This window comes from Peromyscus leucopus, chromosome 1, assembly GCF_004664715.2.
Source record: "Peromyscus leucopus breed LL Stock chromosome 1, UCI_PerLeu_2.1, whole genome shotgun sequence".
NCBI classification, from domain to species: domain Eukaryota; kingdom Metazoa; phylum Chordata; class Mammalia; order Rodentia; family Cricetidae; genus Peromyscus; species Peromyscus leucopus.
In genome coordinates, this window is record NC_051063.1 from 77,913,006 (window position 1) to 77,917,957 (window position 4,952).

Here is a 4,952-nt window from a genome sequence, read left to right on the forward strand (position 1 = left end):
GTGCAGGCAAATGGATGGAACTAGAAAAAAATCATCCTGAGTGAGGTAACCCAAACCCAGAAAGACAGTCATGGTATGTACTCACTCATAGGTGGATTCTAGATATAAAATAAAGAACAATCAGACCACAACCCATAGAACCATAGAGGCTATATATATAGCATGGAGGTCCCTAGGACGACTATGGCTTATAATAAATTTCAGTTTTACTCAATTATTGAAAAAAAATAGCCAAATGAATGGAAACACATGAACTATGAACCAAAGGCTGAGGGGCTCCCAGCTGGATCAGGCCCTCTGAATAGGTGAGACAGTTGACTGGCTTGATCAGTTTGGGAGGCAACTAGGCAATGGGACCAAGTCCTGTGCTCATTGCATGAGTTGGCTGTTTGAAACCTGGAGCTTATGCAAGGACACTTGGCTCAGTCTGGGATGAGGGGACTGGACCTGCCTGGACTGAGTCTACCAGGCTGATCGCAGTCCTCGGGGGAGGACTTGTCCTGGAGGAGGTGGGAATGGGGGGTAGGCTGGGGGTAAGGGGAGGGGGTGGGAGGGGTGAGAATAGGGGAACCCATGGCTGATATGTAGAAGTGAATGGTATTGTAAAATTATATATATATATATATATATATATATATATATATATATATATATATATATAAAGAGTGCATGCACACATGTTTGTGCACCTTAAGCGTGCCTCATGCTTGAAGAGACCAGAAGGGGGTATCAGATCCCCTGGAACTGGGGTTACAGGCAACTATGAACTACCATGTAGGTGCTGGGAAACAAACCCAGCAAGAGCAGCCCGTGCACTTAACTACTCCAGGCCCATCTTCTCCTTTTTTTGAGGCTTTGCTCTGTAGGCTGGCCTCAAAACTATGGTGATCCCCTTGCCTCTACTTCCTGAGTTCTGGGATTACAGATGAAAACTGCCATGCCCAGGCCGCCATAGTAATCTTGAAAAGGAACAAAGTTGACAGACTTATGCTTCTCATCTTTAAAACTTAACGACCTAGCCACAGAAATCAATACCTGGTGGCATTGGCTTGAGAATGGATCCACAAGCTAGGCATAGTCATACACACCTTTAATCCCAGCCCTCAGGAAGCAGAGGGCAGGTATAGGGTTGTGAGTTCAAGGCTTGGCCAACATAGGGAGTTCCAGGCCAGCCAGGGCTACATAGTAAGAACTTGTCTCAAAAACAAAACAAACAGAAAGAGTAGCTTGAGCAGGATAGAGTTCAGGGAGAGACCCATGTGCTAACATCGATTGATTTTGGACAAGGACACCAAGTAATTCAACGGAAGAATGAACAGCCTTTGAATAGACAGATGGTGCTAGAATCTTCATGGACAACACACACACACATGCACGCACGCATGCATGCACACACACACACACACACACACACACACACACACACACACACACACACACACACGTGCGCGCGCGCATTAAACCACAACTATGGAGTTGTGACTTTGTGCCAGACACAAAAACCAACTAAACAGATGAAACTCCAAATGTAAAGGCTAAAGCAGAAAACTCTTCCAAGAAAACTTAGGGTAAGTCTTTACAGCCTTGAGTTCGACTACGTCTTCTCCCATGTGTCAGCAAGGACACAACAGAAGGAAAAATAGACAAGCTGGACTTCATCAGAACCCTGAAGACTTATTTTTATTTTCTCCAAGATCTACTTTCTTTTCGCCTTTCCCCCGACATGGTGGAGTTGAGGAGGCAGAAACCTGGGAGCACTGGTTTCGCTTCTCCCGAACACCGCAGCCCACCTCCGTGGCTGAGGACGGCATCGCTGGCGGGAGGTGTAATAGACACCAGGACTGCTCCACAAGAGTCGAAGAATTCCATGGTGGAATTCACGGAGCTGCCAAATCTTAAGACAAATGTCAAGCCCAGCCTTGTGTACATCAAACCGCGGTGAGCCAATGCATGTCAAATTAGAGGAGGCTCTTTGTGGTGAGCGCGGTCATCCTAAGGCTGAAAACAAGCAGAACCCAGGTGCTGTAGAACACTGTTCTAAGGTGTGTTCCTTTTGTTTCTGCTGCATTTGTTTAACTCTGTGAAGCTGTGTTACTGTGTCTGTCTAAAACACCTGATGGTCTAATAAAGAATTGGCCAATCGCAAGGCAGGAGAAAGGGGCTGGCAGGCAGAGAGACTATATAGAGGGAGAAATCTGGGAGGCGAGAGATCAAGGAGCCAGAGAAGGAGGAGGGTTCTGGGGGTCAGTCACCCAGCTTCACAGCAAGCCACGGAGTAAGAAACGAAGAGAGGTGTACAGGAATAGAAAAGGAAAAGCCCAGAGGCAAGAGATAGCTGGGATAATTTAAGTTAAGGAAAGCTGGCTAGACACTAAGCCAAGTTAAGGCGGGGCATTAATAATTAAGACTAAGCCTCCATGTGTAATTTGTTTGGGAGCTGGGTGGCAGCCCCCCCAAAGACTAAAAACTGCCAACAACACCCAGGAGAATGAGCAGGCCTTTGCAGAACTGACGGAAAGGGAACCCCGCAGGGTGGCTGGTTGCAGTTTGTGTAGTGGTTAAGGGCTGTGGAAAGAATCTCAGGCCCAGGATGTCTTTGAAGAGCACTTCAAATACAAGAGAGGGAGAAATTTTAAAAATATTATGCTCAAAACAGGAGCATAACACAGCTTAGGGTGATGGAGTTTTCCAGTGTAGGCATAAGTAAAAAAGCCATCACGGTAGCACATACCTGAGGTTCTAAAACGGGACGCTGAGGCAGGGGGAATCACGAACTTGAAGCTTGTCCAGGCTGTATGGAGACCTGGCGGAAGACAAAAATGGAAAAACAAACAAGGCCATGCTGATTAGCTTTGCCTCCTGGGAAGTGGTTCTGGCAATGTTACAATGGGCTGTATCAGGAAAGGAAGGTGGCCAACCGATGGGTCAGGGGCCGCCTAGTGCGTTGGAATAGCGACTCAGCTCAGGTAGCCTTGGTAGAGATGGAGAGCAAGGGAGAGATTCAAGGTCAAGACTTCCTTCTCCCCAAGGGGAAGCACCCTGACGAGCTACTGGGACAGACAAGTCAGAGCCACGGGCTGAAGGGGGTCCAGCCAAAGGTGGTCATTGAGGCCACAGTGCGGGTGAGATGGTGTGGATGCTGGGGCACCACCAGAAACGACGGTGTTTTAGAATCTTGGTATCAAGCGGAGGAAGACAGTGGAGGGTTGGCGGGGAGGCTCAGTGGAACACCTGCCTGAACCACAGAGAGAAGGAAGTGCTTCATGTGGTGGTCACAGGATCATGGGCGGCCTTGTCCAGGCCGAGTCCATGCAGCAGGCAGAGGCAGAGGCCTCAAGTGGGAAGAAAGGAGGTGATGAGGAAGTGGAGGCCATGCAGAAGCCGGCCAGGCACAGACTTGAGTGTGCACAGTGGGGGTGGGGGATGGGTATGTTTGGGGCTGCAGGTTCTCCTGACACACAGGACAAGAACTCTGGTTTTCTTTCTTCCTTTCTTCCTTCTTTTCTGACAGGTTCTCGCTATTGTAGCTCAGGCTGGCCTTGGACTCTTCTCTTGCCTGGGCCCCTCAAGTGCTGGGGTCACAGGTGCACACCACTGCACCCAGCTTATTTGCTTAACTTTTTTTCCCCCTGTGGTTCTGGGGATGTAGCCTAGGGCCTGTGTGTGTTAGGCGATTGCTTCACCACTGAATTACACTCCCAGCCCTCAAGTGGTTTTTTTTTTTAACTTCTCTTTCTCCCTCCCTCCCTCCCTTCCTCCCTCCACCCCCCCCCCCCGTGTGTGTGTGTGTGTGTGTGTGTGTGTGTGTGTGTGTGTGTGATACCATGTGCACAGAGGTTAGAGGACAATTTGCAGGGATCACTTCTTTCTACCATATAGGTTTTGGGGCTCACACACCCTCAGGCAGTCAGGCTAGGCAGCAAGTGTCTTTACCCACTGAGCCGCCTCACAGGCCTATTTTAAAAAAAATAAAATTTGTTTGGAATGAGCACACTATGTCAGAAACATAGATAGGCTGAGGGGGGTGGCACACACCTTTAATTCCAGCATTTGGGAGACTGAGGCATGTAAGTAAGTAAGTTTGAGGCCAGCCTGGTCTACATAGTGAGTTCCAGACAAGCCAGAGTTACATGGTGAGATCCCGTCTCGAAAAGAAAGGGGGTGGGGAGGGGAAGGAGGTCTGTGTCTTTCCACAACGTCAAAAATGGAACAACAATAAGTTCACAAAGAAGGGTTGTCAATGGCAACAATTTGTTGATAATCCTGCACTTCCGTGGTAACCCTGGCTGAAGCAGACACAAGCTCCTTTCTAAGCTTTTTTTTTTTAATTTTTATTTTTTTTATTTTAGGTGCATGGCATTTTGCCTGTGCTTATATCTCTGAACATGTGCAGTGTCCATGGAGGCCAGAAGGAGGAGTTGGAGCCTCTGGAACTGGAGTTTCCTCTTTTCCTTTTTGTTTTGTTTGTTTGTTTTGTAACATGGTCTCTTTCTGTAGCCCTGGCTGTCTTGGAACTCGCTCTGTAGACCTGGCTGGCCTCGAACTCACAGAGATCCACCTGTCTCTGTTGAGTGCTGGGATTAAAGGAGTGCTACACCGAGCTTGGCTTGAAAGTGGAGTTACAGACAGTTGTGAGCCACCATGTGGGTGCTGGGAATTGAACCTAGGTCCCATGCAAAGCAGTCACTGCTCTTAACCACTGAACCATCTCTCCAGCCCCAGCCCAGAACATGAGTTTTCTTACTCCAATTTTAATTGCTATACTAACTCTTAGGGGTGGTTTGGATGAGAGTGAACTCCATAGGCTCATAGTTTTGAATTCTTGGTTCCCAGTTAGTGGGCCTGTTTGGGAAAGATCAGCTGTGCCCTAGGGAAAGCCTTTGAGGTTTCAAACACTCCTGCAGTTCCCAGCTCTCTTTCTCCACTTCATGGCTGTGGGTAAAGATGTGAGC

At 48.2% G+C, this 4,952-nt stretch overlaps 1 long non-coding RNA gene across 1 annotated transcript in view; it reads left to right on the forward strand.

Annotated features, from left to right (window-relative positions):
* LOC119088989 overlaps positions 1-4,459 on the forward strand; it is a 7,053-nt gene extending 2,594 nt beyond the window's left edge. The window contains exon 3 of the long non-coding RNA XR_005092751.1: positions 4,350-4,459. This is a non-coding gene — a long non-coding RNA (uncharacterized LOC119088989). The remainder of the gene's footprint in view (positions 1-4,349) is intronic.
* Positions 4,460-4,952: the final 493 nt, after the last annotated feature.